The sequence below is a fragment of the Anas acuta genome, chromosome 6, assembly GCF_963932015.1.
Source record: "Anas acuta chromosome 6, bAnaAcu1.1, whole genome shotgun sequence".
Lineage (NCBI taxonomy): Eukaryota > Metazoa > Chordata > Aves > Anseriformes > Anatidae > Anas > Anas acuta.
Genome location: NC_088984.1, coordinates 30,264,520 through 30,281,164, shown reverse-complemented (window position 1 = coordinate 30,281,164; position 16,645 = coordinate 30,264,520). Strand labels below are relative to the sequence as shown.

The following is a 16,645-nucleotide window of genomic DNA, read 5'->3' as shown; positions in this document are numbered from 1 at the left end:
AGAACTGAGAGTAAAATCATAAGAAGGTAATGAATCTCCTGCACCCACAATTTGACATTCAGCATCCACTGCTGGTGCTGGGTAGCAGCAAATCTATTAAACATGCCGAGAACTGCAGTGGTTGGAAGATGATGCATGATCAATGCGGTGAGAAAGCTTTCCTTAGACAAGACATCTGAAAATGTGCAAACGGTGTGGCAGGTTATCACATCAGCCTTCGGAGTTAGCGGTATGGAGCGGCTTAAAAAGATCAAGACCACTTGCATACTTAGATCTCAGACCTGTAAACGCTTACATACACACTTTGGTATTTGCTCGTGCTCCCCATTCCATAAATTTTCTTTCATTTCAGGCTCAAGTGATGGAAAATGCTCTCTGAGCACACGAAGTACTTGCTGAAGACAGAAAGTGAAGTATGGCAGAAAGTCACCATCTGGAGAATATGAAGGACTCCTCAATTACAAAACCAAATAATAATAATAATAATAATAATAACCAGGAGAAAAGTCATATTGGCACTACGCGGCAGGACTGTATTGACTGCCATGCATGGATCTCACCCACCCTCTGGGAGCTCCCACTGCTGCAGCCTGTGACACCCTTCAGGGTGTTACTTTTAAATAATGAACCAGATTCCTCTGGAGGAGGTTATATTCAGACACTCCTTCCTTGTGCACATGTATTCCTGGCCATGCTTCCACTCCCAGCTAGATTTCCTATATTTCCTATAAATCTTTTAGTCCTTGCAGTCTTAATCCACTTGAAACAGAGGGACATATAACAGAGGGACAACTCAACGTCCTGCCTAAAAGTTTTATACAGCAGGACAAACACCACAGCTCATAACCTGGAACTAATTCTACCACACACCTGAAGTGATCACACCACCTAGGAACACACCTCTCAGTTTTAAGAGGAACAATCCATTAAGGATGAGACAACACACTGTAGAAAGAGATGCGTTTTGTAACATATCCAAGGCTCTGCTTGCCAATTTAGTAATCAACTTGCTGGAAAAATTACCTAAAAAAAAAAAAAAAGCAAGCAAGCATTATATCAGCAACATATAAATGTAAATTCCTCACAGCATACATTCCTGAGCCATTTGTACAGTCCTTATTAGAGGCACTGCATTGCTGCGGATAAATCCTTTTAAATTATCTGTTTAAAAAAAAACAACTATGAGATCTGTGAGCAGGAAAAAAAATAAAAGGAAGAAAGTAAGAAAAAAAAGTCCCTGAGTGACTGTCACAGAGAAACAAAGCAAGAAAAGAAGAGGAAGCAATGAGTTGTGGACCACCATTGGTGGGCACTTGAATAGGAGCCCTGTGCTTGACACTACTGTGACTTTGAACAAAACCGAAGTCAAACAGCTATTTGTCAAGGAGTACTAATGCACACAAGTGGTGAGAACCTGGCCCTTCTGTAAAAATGTGTCAGGGACTTTTCTGTAGGGCTGCGCCGAGCCCCCTGATGGATTGTTGTACTCTGAGCACAGCATTGTGAGCAGTAATAATAAGACATCTGGTCAGTTCTCTTTCTGAAAGAATATTTTGGCTCAGTGGGAATCACGTGAGCAGCTCCACGCACAATGCACAGCCTCGGCTGCCTCACTGCCATGGACCCGCAGCGCTGGGCCCGTCCTTCTCTGCTCCCAGTGGTACCTTCTGGTCCCAGCTCCACCAGCCCAGCTCCAGGATGTGTGGCGAGCGACCAGCATCTCCTTCACATCTTCCTGTCTAGGCAATGCACAAGTACCAACTTCGCATCATCCATTGTAGTCTCGATACCCCACTGAATGAGGAGAAACGTCTCTTTGATAGGATGCTCAGGACACCATGGCCAAGATGACAAACACAGGTTGTGCAGCTCGTCCCTTCTTATACATGTATAGCACAGTCCCTACATGTTAAATCCACTATGTGTATCCAGATTAGGCAGGCAGAGCATACACAGTAGGTCACAGGACAACAAGGACAAGGAATTTGTTGTGCTGACACTAATTTGTTTGTACACACCTAGCAGATGTCTCTGGGATCTGGGGAGGTCCAGCTGCTCCTGCTCTCATCAGGCTACGAATGTCCCGGCTTCACATTCCTTGTGGATCGTGGTTTGGGAAGGGGTCCAGGGTTTCATCACTGTAGAGATCAAAGAAAACAGTTCATAACATGAAGGACATGGAGACCCCCACCCAGCAGGGGCAGGAAAAAAAAGCCCAGTTTCATTTGTGGCAGTGAGGGACGTTAGTCAGAAGAAAGACTGAGAGCCCTGAGACCCAGGTAGCAAACACTAGGGAGGCAGAAAGATCCCTCATGGTGGCTATCTAAGAACATGACAGCAGAGTCTGCTTCACTTGCTTGTTCTTCAAGCCCTGCCTTTCTGCAATCCCCCTGCTATTTGTTCCTCAGAGATTTTTGATCTTAAAACCCCGCATGTGCAGAGAAGGTCCATGCTTCCCCCTTCCTACATGAAAGCGCTGGGGAACAAGCAGGTATTTGTTAACACAGCTTTCAGGCAGGAAGCTGTGAGGTGCTAGAAGTCCTTTACAAAGCTCGTAGGCCAAAACAACCCCTTTGGTTAACTCAGAGCTGCTTCGCTGAGCTCAGGTCTCCAGAAGAGACCACCTACAGCTTTCCTTGGCAAGGCACAGAGCTGCTTTAACGTGGGACTGCAGCATACATCATCGTCTCCCCAACCAGAGCATCATTCAGCTGGCAAGGAGGGAAGGATGAGCTGCAGGAAGATTTTAGCAAGTTGCCAGTGCAAATAGGCTCCCTGGCTGCAGGTAAACCACCAGCAGCTCCTTGGAAGCCATCCACCTTCCTTCCTATGTGTTGGCGGGGCCCGAGGCAGCCAGCTCACAGCCCCAGGGAACCAGGCATAAATTATAGAGCAAATTACATAAGAACAAAGTTTCTAAAGTTTTTAAAGGTTTCTTAAAAGTTTCTAAAGGGAGTTTCATTTCGGAATACATTTTACACAAAACCCCTGGAAAAATAGGGATTTCATGTAAACCCTGACAATCTTGAAACTGTAGTAGCAATAAAAAAAAATAAAAATAATAAAAAAATAAATTGTCAAAACAAAACAAAAATAAATAAATTGGACAGGGCTGATAGCATCTCCCCGCTGTGACAACCATGAGCTCAGCAGTATGAGCACATAAACCAGCACTGGCCAACCCTTCAGAAGACCTCTTGCAACATCCTACGTCCTGCAAGTGATGAGGGGAGCAAGGGGAGCTCTGAGCTGGCTGCAAATGGAACTTGAAAAGTGAGGAAAATAAGGGAAAAAGAAGCAGAGAAAGGAACATTGAAGTGGAGGAAGAAAAAAGAAAGATGTCTCTCTGCTTCAAATATTTCATAACAGAGCCCCACTTTCCAAATACTGTTTCACTGTGGGGAGAGGAGTGGATAGCGTGGTTTTCATTTCATTTTCACTTTCAAAACACCGTTTTTATTTTTTTTTTTCAAACATCCACCGAAGTGCAAATTTTTACCAAACCAGTACAAAAAAGAAAGATCGCCTCAAAGCTGAACTTTTTCAAAGCCACATCTGTTCGCATTTATAGGGCTGCAGCTGAGGAAGGCTCCAGCAGCCCCTCATCAGAGGGTTACAGGGGGTTACGGGCCCAAGGCGAGCGCACACGGTCCCAAATGAACACCGGTGCTGCTGTTTTTTGCTGGAGGTGCTGGGGGGCAAGCAAAAGCCAGGCGGCTTCTCCTGCAGCCAGCTCGGTGCTGAGACGGGGAGATAAGGAGCCGCGGAGGCTCAGCCTGCAGGAGAGTGATAAAGGGTGCCCCCACACTTGCAGTCCCCATGGTGGGACCGGGTGCCCCTTCCCAAAGGGTGGGCAAAGCCCATGGTACCCAGGGCCAACAGTGTCTTGGTGGAGCCACAGCCCTGCTGGCAGGGAGAGGACAGTGCACAGATGGGCCTAGCGGCCATCTTCAGGCCTCTTCCCCACCATGCCGCCCACTGAGCCATGGAGGGAATTAGGACCAGGGTAATGGTGTCCCAAAGCCAGTCCTGGCTTAGCACAAGGCCTAGTTTTTCCCTGAGGAGCCTCTCCTTGCATGAAGAGCAACCACCAGGAAAAGTGCCTCTTGGGTTAATTAACCTCTCACTTGGGGCAGGCTTTATCTGCCACCAGTTAGGGGGAAGGCAACCTCAAGTTGTGACGGGGAGATTTAGACTGGATATCAGGAAGAATTTCATCACAGAAAGGGTAGTAAAGTATTGGAATGGGCTGCCTAGGGAAATGGTGGAGCTCCTGTCCCTGGAATTATTTAAGAAACATATGGACGTGGTGCTTGGGGAAATGTCTTAGTGGTAGATTTCATAGTGTTAGGTTGATGGCCAGACTTGATGATCTTAGGGGTCTTTTCCAACCTAAATGATTCTACAATTCTCTGGTTATGTCACCACCACACCTGTACATCAGCATGGCCACCAAGCCCAAGAACTTCACAGAGATCTTCGTGTGAATGCTCCCAGTCACACAGTCCCTGCCTGCACACTGGCAGTGAGAAATGTAGAGAGGACACGGGATAGAGGAATGTCACATGACATGTGACAGTGACACTCTGCCCTCCCTCTGTCCTCAATACAGACACTGATCACTGATGGTGACCCTGTCACCATACTCAGATCTCCCTGTGCACAACATACACACTTCTGCTGTTTCAGAGATCATCCTCTCTTTCCTTCTCACCAGCACTCTGTGACCTTGACCCCCGTCCCCACTTTTCCATTGCCAGGTGCCAACAAGGACCCAATGCAAAGCTTTCTGACACTACCTGACCACAACAAGCTTGTAGTGCTGGGCTGAGCAATGTAGGATTTCCCTAACCCTAAAATCCTTAAACCCCTAAAACCAGATGGTAAGCCAAAGTTTTTTCTGACATGCAACAGAATCAGAACTGACATGATTGGAAAAAACAAGTTCAATTCCTCTTGGCAGGATATTAATTTAGAAATCTCTGGTGTCATCGCCCCAATTCACAATGAATTTGAATCCAAGCTTTCCTAGTGCCAGATGACACAAAGATTTGACAGAGAAAGTAATTGGAGGAAATGGCTCTGTAATCTAGCTATTGTGCTGGCAAAATCCAGCTCTCCTGAAGAACAAGGTTCACTTCCTGGCATGGCTGATTCATCATCTTTTATTTGTCCCCAGTGCCTCTTGACTTTTGTCTGCCTGGCAGGGATGGCACAGCCCCTTCTAAACAGCATCAGAGGTCTCCTGGCTATTCAGGCTTTCATGGGCCTTGGTGAGCAGCAACAATGGCATGACGAGAGCATTACTGAGAGCAGCCCTGATGAGAAGGACCTGGGGTGTTGGTTGACAAGAAGCTCGACATGAGCTGGAAACGTGTGCTTGCAGCTCAAAAAGCCAGCTGCATCCTGGGCTGCACCAAAAGCAGTGTGGCCAGTGGGGTGAGGGAGGGGATTGTCCCCCTCTGCTCTGTTCTTGTGAGACCCCACCTGGAGCCCTGCCTTCAGCTCTGAGGCCCCCAGCACAAGAACATGGAAGTATTAGAATGAGTCCAGAAGAGGCCACGAGGATGGCCAGAGGCTGGAGCACCTCTCCTACAAAGACAGGCTGATGGAGTTGTGGTTGTTCAGCCTGGAAAAGAGAAGGCTCTGGGGAGACATTATAGCAACTTTCCAATACCTAAAGGGGGCTAGAGGAGAGCCGGGGAGGGATTCTGTCAGGAAGTGCAGTGATAGGACAAGGGGTAATGGCTTTAAACTGAAAAAACGTAGATTTAGATTAGCTGTTAGGGAGAAATTCTTCACTATGAGGCTGGTGAGGCTCTGGCACAGACTGCTTAGAGAAGCTGCGGATGCCCCATTCCTGGAAGTGCTCAGGGCCAGGTTGGATGGGGCTTTGGGCAGCCTGGTCTAGCAGAAGGGATCCCTGCCCATGGCAGAAGAGTTGGAGTTAGATGATCTTTAAAGTCCCTTATAATGCAAACCATTCTGTGATTCTGTGACGAGCCCCACAGGGCCAAGTGTTCACAGGCAGGGTGAAGAGCAGGCTTGGGTGAGTCTCATGGGCTGCTCCCCTGGGGCAGCATACAAGCTGGCAGAGCAAAGCTCGGATGGTGGCACAGGCTGTGCCGTACTGGTGCAGATACAAGGACAGGGCACATTCAGGTGGGAGTGATCCCACCTGGAGAGCCTCAAGGCCTCTGTCCACTCCACATAAACTACTGCACTGAAGAACAAAAGCGTTTGCCCTGGTCCCACCAGAAAAAAAAATAAATTATATATATATATATTTAAAAAAATGGAAAAGGGAGAAACACGATGGAGAAATCATAAAATGTGTTCTGTGCTGAACTTAACAGCATTTACCTAGAAACATTCATGTACACAGGTCCTGAACCATAACACACAGCATTTTTCCACTGCTCTAATAACAACCACTTTATTGACCTGTGTTTTCATGGCGTTCCACTAATCACTTTGTTTTTCTAACTGCCATTATCTAGGCTGGATGGAGAGCTGCTCTGGATGAATGTCAGCTCCACTCCCAAGCTGCACCCCCGAGATCTGATAATTCGACTGCTGGAGCAACGTGAAACTCTATACCTGCTAGCTGTGCATATCCAATCGATGGCAAGTTCCCTTTGGGAACCCTGTTAAAATGCGCTCTTGCCCTTCAGAAGGCTCCTCTCTATTTAAATAAACAACTTGGAAGATCGAGCATAAGAGCAGTCTAACATACCCTGGTATCTGAATACATCTTTTTGCTCCATGATTTGATTCCCTGATTAAGTGAGCACCAGCACACTGAATGCACATGAAGCCAGTGATTTGGTGGAGGAGGAGTGGAAGAGCTCAATTATTTTTCCTCATCTGCTATCAAAAAAATATTAGGATAGTAAACAGAGCTAGCAATCACATAGAAATGCCCGGGAGAGCTCTTACCTACTGGTATGCAGATCTGTCATCTGGAATTCATTTATTCACGTTCACTATTCATACTATTAAGCCACAGAGGTGGTTGGGCAAGGACATATTCAAAACAGATCTGAAGTTATTGAAGGGGCTGCCACCAGTCTCCAATTCCAATGTCACCTCTGGATGTAACCGAAGGAACCAAAGCAGCCAATTAGTATTTCAGAAGAAGCAATGTCATTTTTCAACAACACCAGCGTTATTAAACAGATATGGCTCCCATCATCCTGAAAGGCAGAATTCTGCCTCCTTCTGTCTGCGAATTCATTGGTGTTATCAGAAACAGAAAGCATCTCTATCGTACTGCAGGTCAAGAAGGCCCAAATTCATCCTTAGGTTAAACCAAGGCGCAGTGTCTGGTTCTGCAGCCAGTAATTGCCTATCAGACCTGGCATTGCCACCAACCAGCTTAAGTGTGATGAGTCTTGGGTGTCTCTAAACTTCCTGGTGGAAAGATTGCAAAGAAAAATGGTTTATCTGCCTGGTGAGTCCTATTCTGCATCTCATTTTGCTGCTAATTCCCCCAGAAAGCTTTCACAGTACTCAGGATCCTCTGCATCTTGTTTAATTACATTCAGTAACTTAAACTGCCACAGAAAGCCTGCTTTGGCAATAATCACTCAGAGCTCTAAAGAAACCCCATAGCCCAGTGGAAAACATAGATCTAATTAGTACATTGCCCTTAACTGCAGCCTTATTTCTCTTTGCAATGATGCATAGGCAGGTATGTACAGTGGTAGCTTACCCCAAATGTGGTTCCTCCAGGGCCTGAGAAGCAGAAGACACGCTGCCTGCCTCTGATTTTGGGGGTGTAAGCAGAAACCCAGCAGGACCCCCACACCATTTGGCACCAGGACATCCTACGGGCAGCTCGGGGCTCGGCTTACTCCCAGCAGTGCTCCAGGGGGACCACACGTACGAGGGCTGAAGGAAAAAAAAAAAAAAAACACATACAAAGATCGTGGAAGTCTCAGGGCAAGTAAATTACTGTTAATTGTGAGATATTTGATTGCAAGAAGCACCAGATGGCCAGCCATATGTTTTTGATTGTAAAATTAAACAAGATTAACCCAAACAGGATTTCCTCAGCATTCTTCTCTGACTGGCTCACAAATACATCTTTAACACCTATGCCACAGATACAGCACAATCAGAAGCTCTTCCTGCCTTTCCCTAATCTACTTGGGCTAAATGCTCGGCCGAGCAGTGCCCTGCACTTCAAGATTTCCAAGTGCAGTGGGACTGACAAGAAGCAGGAGACGGATTAATTAAGAGATGAGAGAAATGCGAAATGTCAGCTCAAACAGAAGTAAAGTAACACCAGCAAAACACCTTCCCTTTCACTCTGTAACAACACGAAGGGCACAAATGAACGGGAGAGGACCTTGCTACGCAGACCACCTCCACCACTGCTCAAAAAGAGCCTTTTGGTATAGTACCACTACAGACAAAGGCATTTTCTCTGCCTTTCAACAGTCCTCTGGAGCTCTGCACCATCAAAACCCCGCTCCTGCCCTTCTCCTAGGAAGGGTGGTGTTGCAGAAGCTCAGTTTTTCTTTGTGTGATGAAGGGTAACGATGCAATTTACAGGCTTTGGCCATTCCTTTCTTCAAAATAGCTGAATTCCAAGCCCAAGCCCTGCAGAAATCAGCTCAGACAAACTTTGCCTAGCGAGTCAAGCTTGCACGACCTGCTGCTCCGGCAAGTTTTCATCCGTCAGCTACCAAACCTGCTCACAGAGTCAGCTGCCTCTCACGCTCTCCCTGGAAGGTGGACCGTAGCCAAAAAGGCCCTTCCAAGCCCACCCAGCTACCATATGCACACACACGTTATCATATTGGATCTCGCAGCTGAAGCCGGGCCGAGCCCCCATCCTCCCTGCAAGCTTTTCTCATGCAGATTATGCACGTCTTCGTTTGTTTGGAGCAAATCGGTTGTGAATCGAACATAAAGGGTGTTCGGGGAGATCTCCCATTGCGCCATTCCCCAGCGCAAATCCCCAGGACACGGCGTGTCCCGAAGCTATCAATAACACTCTGCCCACACCCTCCTATCTTATCACAGCCGGGCAGACAACCTGTTTGGAAAGTGTAATTGCCCATCAGCCAACAGACAACGGGATAGGGCTCTAGCTCATGTAAACATGATTTTTTTTCTTTTCTTTTCCTTTTAAGCTTTGAGTATCTTCACTTTCTGGGTTTCTCTGGAGGGCAAAATGCCTTTCTTTGTCCATCGGACAGCAGACCATCGTGGTCTGACCCTCACCTTATTCATCCCTGTCCTTGCACTTGACTGATTCATGGTCATTTAACATGCAAAGACACACAACACTGCAGGATTGCTGCAGTTTGGGATGGGGTCTTTTATAAACAACAGTTTGAAGCCCCCCTTCCATGATGCTGAGGAAAATGAACCCAAAAGGCAGGTGCTGGCAGAGCAAACCTTCTCTCCTGCAAACACAGAAAAGCCTGGCTCAACAGCAAGGCATTAGCAAAGGGAGCACCCGGGCACTGATACAAGAACAGTCTGCTCCTTCCCAAACTGCAAGCCCCAAGCTGGAGGCAGCCCAGCCGTCCAAGCTGCCCATCACCTGCTTCACTTTGATGCTCCTTCTCCAGCACCCATGACAGTTCTTCCCTGGTGCTGCTCTTGGCCAGAAATAAACGCTGCAACTCCTGCTGTCTGCATGGAAACAGCCCATTGTCCTGGTGGCAGCTTGGCATCCCTGGTGTTTTTAGGAAGATGGACCACCCCAGGCACACCACACTGTAATTAGACTTTTACAGGTTCTAGAAACCATGCAACTTCCTCCATTTTGTGACATGGTCTGTCTGTCTGTCTTTCTTTTTAATTTTTATTTTTAAACAAAAATGGTCACAAACATGATGAAAGCATGAAGTGCAAACCAACCACGTTTCCAGCTAGCACCCTGCTTCTTTCCATGCCACTGGAAGCCACCAAAAGGAGAGCCAGCTCCCCCCAGGAACAAGCCATCCATCTCTTTCAGACCAAAGCTCTTCGGCCTGCACACACACACGAAGGACAGTTCTGCTCTGTATCCCTGGTTATGAGGGAGATATTGGTAAAGTAAAACATGACCAATGTACAGGTGTATTCAGGAAGTTTAGCTGAAAAGCTCTAGTAGGTCTTCTCCAAGCACTTGCAAACCCCAGGATGTTTTGGCCAGATTTGGGTAGATTTTCAGAGATGACAAAAATCACGGCTCCAGTGCACAGACCCTCTCCCTCCCTCACCTCATCCCCCCTCCATCGATGAATTTCAAGGCGTCTGCTCCAAAGTATGCTGCGTCCTTTCCCGTTACCTCTTCCATGGGAGCAAGCCAGACTTGCTTTAATACGGACAAAATTATTTGATTTTCCACAGACTTATTTTTAGAAATGACTGGGTCGCTCTGAGCTGGTATTTCCCCAGAATAACTCAGTCCAAGGCAGACACCTTAGGTGGAAATCTCCAGTCCCAACAGGCAAAGTCTGACGAAGATATATGCAACTGGAAAGAGTATCCTGTCATAAGGAGCAGGGAATTACTATATAAGCACTGGTATATGACATACTTATAAAGCATAGCCTAAAAAGCCAGTTTTTAAATGAAGAGAACAGATGCTCTGAGAAAACCCTGTGCACAATGTTTCTTTTGCCAAAAACGTAAAAGGAAACCCAGTTTAGCTGAAGATCCAAATTTTAAAGGCAATCCCTAGTAAATGAGGTATAAAACTGAATTCAGAGCCTTTCCACTACTTTCTTGTCTTTCCAGCAGAGCATCCGCTGGGTTGTGCTTTCACTGGCAATCACTCCTCCACAGCCAGCTGGGGAGATGCCCCAGGAGGTGGAAGCACACATTTAAAAAAAAAAAATTACAAGCTTTTTAAACGTGATTTATCCATGCTGGGTACTTCTCTATCTAACCAGATGCTTCCAAATGTCTGGCACTAGAGAAAAACCTATAATTTTACCCCCGTGATATATTACTAGCCCATATTAGACTTGCGCAGAAGCAACTATAGCTATTGCAGCCAGGGAAAGGAATGTAAAAATATGTGGATTGCACTATAAAACAAAAGAAACATCAAATATGGTATGATCTTGGAGGAGTTTTGTAAAAAGCAAAGGTTCATCTTGTCACGTGTGGGTCGGAGGAGGGTTGCATCCAGCTGTGGCTCTCATGAGCTGCCTGGGCAAGGCGCTTCCAGGGATGCTCTGTACCAAGAGGCGATGCATGTAATGTGATGGAGCATCGATGCCAGGCCCCATCCAAACATGGATCTCCTTCCAAGGGGCTTTCAGAGGGAGGCGAGTGAGAACTGGACTCTGCCCGATCACAGGCAGCCGCCAATAAAAGGCACTGCTCCTGCAACATCTCACTTCGATAGCACAGGGACCACGGTGCATGTCTTTTATCAGCGGGTTATATGCGATGCACAGATACGGCTGGAAAAGCCAGCACTGACACAACTGGGAAAAACAGATATGCTTTTAGCCTAAAGAATGGCTTGTCTGTTGTTTTTTGTTTTTTTTTTTTTTTTTTCTTCTTTTTTTTTCTGAAATCCATTGGCTGATCTAACAAGAGATATTGCTTCCTACAAACCTCGCCTCGCTTCTGGGAGCACTGCAGGCAGTGAGAGCATCAGTGCACAGGGGAGGGAGCTGGCTTGAAACACACGTAGCTCTTGTTCCTTCGGTGAGAGAACAGCTTTTACAGAGCATAATCACTTGTGCATGTTCGTGAAAGGAACCAGAGAAGTGACCCTTGACAGGAAGCTAAATCTGAACAAACAGTGGGGACCAGGAATTCAGCCCTCTGGGAGGGCAACCACTGCTGCAGGTTGTAAGCTCTGTCCTTATTGAGACTTTTTTCCTGAAAACACGGGTAGGTTCTGCTACACTGCTTTCCCTCTTTGCTTAAGGGTCAGAGCAGCAGTGCTGGGACTGCGAGGTGAGCTGGGACCCCAGTCTGACCCAACTCAGCACGATCCGGACCACAGGATGAGCCCAGGAAGCACAGACCGACCCCACTGCCCACCTCTCCCTGAGCAGCAAGTGGAAAAAGTCCCAGTCAGGGAACATCCGTGCTCCTCAGTGCTGAAGAAGAAAGGCCAGCACTCCAGGAGTGAAGCCCTGCAAGGACAGGGGGAACTATGAGTGGAGAAGTTGGTGCTCTCTGCCAGCCCTCCTGGTGGGATTTTGGGCTGCTGCCCCATGTGGGGCCATGCCTGCAGCACCAGAAATAGGACCTGGGTCAAGGCTGCCCAGGTGCAAAGCTGATATAAGGCCCCTGGGACCAATGGGAAGGTGAAGGGTAATCAGCCCCGAGTTTCCAAGAGGCAGGAGAAGGTGAGGAGGGCAACACAAGGCAGAGGGAGAGCACAGACAAACCAATCCAGCAGAACACCTCCCATGAGTTTCATCTATCCTGATAAATCCAGAGCTGGTTATCAACCAGCTGCCTGTCCTGCTAACTAATTGTGCAGAGCACTGCCACTTCAACATGGGCTCCTTGGCTCTCGTAAACCCATCCTCTCATCATCACCCCCTGCAAATTAACAACAAAAGCAACCAAAGACCACACACTACTAAAAAGCTTGAATAACACCAACACAAAATCAAATCTGAACGTGTTTCTGTTAAGACAGGAACCAATGAAGTACATCACGAGGCAGCAAGAGGCAGAAAAATTCCTTACCTGTGAACCGTGGGGCCTGGAAACAGTCACGAGCTTTGCTGTTCCTCTGCTGGTTGTCTCCAGCCTTGTTCTCCTGTGAGGCACGGGCTAGAGGGTTACCTCTGTGAGTCTTGTTTTGTCTGCCTTGCTGCCTTCCTCCAACCTTAGCTGTCAATAAGGCGGGCTGAGTGTTAAAATGCCTAACAAAGATTCTCATGTAACACGGATTTGATGACTTACAGTTTGTTGAAATTTCCCTTTTCCATCATCACCCGAGCTGAAAAGGTTTTTCTTCTGAGTGCGTGGATGTAACCCAACACCTTGTGAAGTGGAAGTGGTCGGTCACTCACCCGAAGCAAGCAGGAGGGCTTGGTGAGCACCCAGGTAGCAGTTCTGCAGGTGCTGCATGTTTCTACCTCCTCTCTCCCCAATGGCTGACTTGATATTAGCTGAGGAGTAGAAAAAAGCTAATTTCAGTATGTGATTTTTATTGATGACCGTTTAATTCTTATCAATGATTTCTGTTGCCATAGTGCATCAGATTGAGACCTCATTACACCAACTTCTCAAGCCTCAAGAGAGCTCACTGTATCTTTGCTGGGTGTCCCAACTCTCTGAACAGCTGAAAATTACAAGAGGTCAGAGGCAACCTTTATGGATCTGGAAGCCCTGATGGCCCCAAGGGTCTGACCTTACAGGTCAGGACTAGCTGAGCGGAGACCAGCTCCCATTTGTCAGTGATATCCCACTGGATTCAACAAGGCCAAGATTTCTCACCCTGTAAATCACCACGAGCACAGCAGCGCTGCCTGCAACTCAGAGGGGGCATCCCTCGGGGACGGATGGGGATCCAGTGATGGATGGATATTCACAGGAGCTGCCTCTGCGTTGGAACAACACTCAACATGTGGGAATGGATCCGAAGATGCACAGCCAGAGAGCGGGACCCTTCAAGCCAGGGCTGCTTTCCAGCAAAGGCTAAATCTGCACCAAAGCTTGACTTACAATCGCAGGCATTTGCTTCCTTTTATATTCCATGTGATGGCCATTCATCTTTGGGGCTATACGGTCTCCAAGGGAGTCTCTGCCTTAGACTTTCCTCATGCACAACGCAGACAGCTCCAAATCACTTTTTGACTTGAGCAGGAAAGAGCCTCCCTTCCCCAGGCACCTCCGAGGTCCAGTGCATGCCGCAGCCAAAACGCCGCCGGTCTCAGAGAGCAGAGAGGGCATCAAGAAAAGAAAGAAGAAATCCAGGCCACGAGGCACTTGGGACTTCCTCCATGACCTAACAAGAGACAAGAGGCTGCTATCAAGCACCATGACAAACTGCAGGGAGAAAGCTGTGTCTAGAAGCACCTGCCCAGGCAAATAAATCCCATTCCCTTACACTGAATTACCTGGAGCAGGCTCTGCAGCCACACGTAGGTGCATAACCCACTTATGTGGATGGACACCTCGCAGTATCCACCTGGAGAGGCTCTTATCCCTTATACAAGCAGCACCCTGGGTTGGGCCCAGTTTCAATGGTGGGCTTTCAGCTTTATGTGAGCAAATGTACCCCAGTGAGGCTTCTGCAAGCCGGCAGAGAGGGCGCCTACAACTGAGAGGAGTCGTGGAGCTGAACCTGTCTCAGGGTCTGGTTTTCGTTCTTTATTAATCACTTTCATGGGCCTTTGCTCTTTTGGATCCCAGCCTGACTGGAAGCAGCAAATGCTGGAAATCTCACAAAGCTTTTCGAGTGTGAAACCCCTCCCTGGAGAACATTTAATACACTTCAGGTTCGCATCTAAATTTTCAGGGGCTGAGCCAAGCAGTCACCTCTCTCAGACGTTCAGGATGTTTGCCTGTCAGAGTTTCCAGCCCAAACTACAGGCTTTCATCCCGAAGCATCTTTTGCAAAAGCAGGACTTTGATATGACCCAGTGCAAGGGGATGACGGCAGATCCACGAGGAGACAGGCGAAGGGAGGGATGCAGCTCACCAAAGGAAGCCATCGGGGCTGTTTTCCTCACTAAACACTCACTTCTCCTCCTTTCCCGGGGATCTGCGAGGCTCCATCACCTTCCTCCTGTAATTTGACTGGACAAACAGTGCCTGGCATTCCCCTCCGCAGAAAGACAACTGTCAGGCAAGGTTTAGGAAGCCTCGAGCGATGCCAAAACACGACGTGGCTGAGACGTGCAGAGCAAGCCTGCCTCTTGGCCAAGGGAGCTGGAGCGTGCGTGGGGAAGAGCCTCCCTTTTTGCTGTGTTATTCTCCAGACTCACAATGGGCGCCATTCTCCCCTGGAAGAAGGAATCCAAAACACCCCAGCTTGTCATCGATTCACTGCAAAGGGAAGGTAGAGATTCCTCCCATTAAAGCAACCACTCCGGGCCCATGATGAAGCAGCCGAGCTGAACCAAGAGGAAGCGGCGGCGGGCGATCCTTGAGCTCCTGCAGAATCGATGTTTCCGACTGACTGCCTCCCTCGCCCCTCCGAACCCCTCAACCAAAAATGCTGCATTCACCGGGCCAGACGGGACGGGAAATGAGGAGAGAAACTTTCTTTCCATCACCACCCTCTTTATAAAAGCACCACCTCCGCCCCCCGCCAAAGCGACGGGGCAACCTTGAAATTCAAGCCAGCCATTGAAACGAGTTGGCTGGGATAGAGAAAGGAGCTCAGCGCCACGTCCTCGAGGGCTCAGCATCCTCTGTGCAGCACAGGATTCCTGTACCTTTCATTGCGTTGGCTTTCGAGGGAGGCTGCATGGAAAAACAGAGCCTGGAGGGACCGTGACCATGCTGCAGAGGAATTATGGGCTGCTTAGTGTGAAGTCGTGGCCCACATTCAGGTGCTGTGCTTGCAGATGTTTCATTAGCCCTTGATTCAGGGAGGAAAAAAAAAAAAAAAAAAAAAGGAATACGATGTCCTGAAGAGCAGGATCATTCCTCTGTCACGGATAATCCTGAGCTGAGCAAATCCGCTTTGGCCCTGGTTTCACCCCAGGCAGTGAGAGGCAATGACAGCAGTAGGGGTGCAACCCTGGCTTGCTGGTCGGGAGACCAGAAATCTCCCTTCAGCATGAATCCTTCCCTCCCTCACCTCCTGCTCTGCAGCAGCAAACCTGCAACGAAGCAGCCTGCAGCAGCCCCAGGTGACTCGATTCTCCCTCTGCACAGCACCGAGCACAGCCCCACGCTGCGGCCACCCCGGACATCTCATCTCCACGAGTCCAACCTCACCTCACCCACCTTCAGCACCACCACCGGCTGCATTTGTTCAGACAGAGCAAAAAAACCCAGCTCAACGGGTTCGTGCTCCTGGCACTACAGCAAACCAGGTGCTAAATAACGAGAACATCCAAGCGCTTTCCCTGCTGGACAAAGGCCCAGGGTGTCACCCTGATCGATACGGAGCCAATGGGAGCAGATCCCTGCACACTGGTGTGAAGGGAGCAGTAACCCCAAAAACCAGATAGATCCATGCTGATGCACGGCGGCTGTGGCTTTGGCTTTTGTGTATCCAGATTCCCCACTGCAGAAGACATAAATGTGCCTGTAGGTGGCCCAAAAACACTGACTTATTAAAAAGAAAAAGGGGAGGGGGGGAGAAATGAATGCAACGTCTGTCACCCTTTTGCCGAATTTTTTTTTTTGTGTGTGTGTGTGTAGTTGGTGCTTGTTTTCCAGAGATTTACATTTTTGTGTGTGTGTCATGCGCTTTTCATGCATTTTGAGACCTTGGAGTTTAGAAATTCAAAGCACTTGTCAGTCACGTCAATCCTTCTGGACAAAACATAGCTGCCACTTGGATGGGTTAAAAAAAAAAAAAAAAGCACAACAAAATGCACTTTTCCGTCAAGCTGTGACTTGGTCACCCTCCTCAAAGCAGCCAAGACAATGTTTAGAGAAAGCAAAAAGAAAGATCTGAGTTTTCATACTCGTCGGTGGAACTAAATTGATTAAGGTCATTTCCTAGGTAGGTTTGAAATCTTCTGCAACAATTTTT

The 16,645-nt window shown here is 48.0% G+C and overlaps 1 long non-coding RNA gene across 1 annotated transcript; it reads right to left on the bottom strand.

The window, feature by feature from the left end:
- Nucleotides 1-1,160: 1,160 nt before the first annotated feature.
- LOC137858463 (uncharacterized) lies at nucleotides 1,161-8,566 on the bottom strand. Its single transcript, XR_011097754.1, has 4 exons — nucleotides 7,715-8,566; nucleotides 6,940-7,091; nucleotides 2,019-2,138; nucleotides 1,161-1,794 (listed from the first exon to the last, which is right to left on the bottom strand). It is a non-coding gene; the product is annotated as an uncharacterized lncRNA (long non-coding RNA).
- Between the last annotated feature and the right edge of the window lie 8,079 nt (nucleotides 8,567-16,645).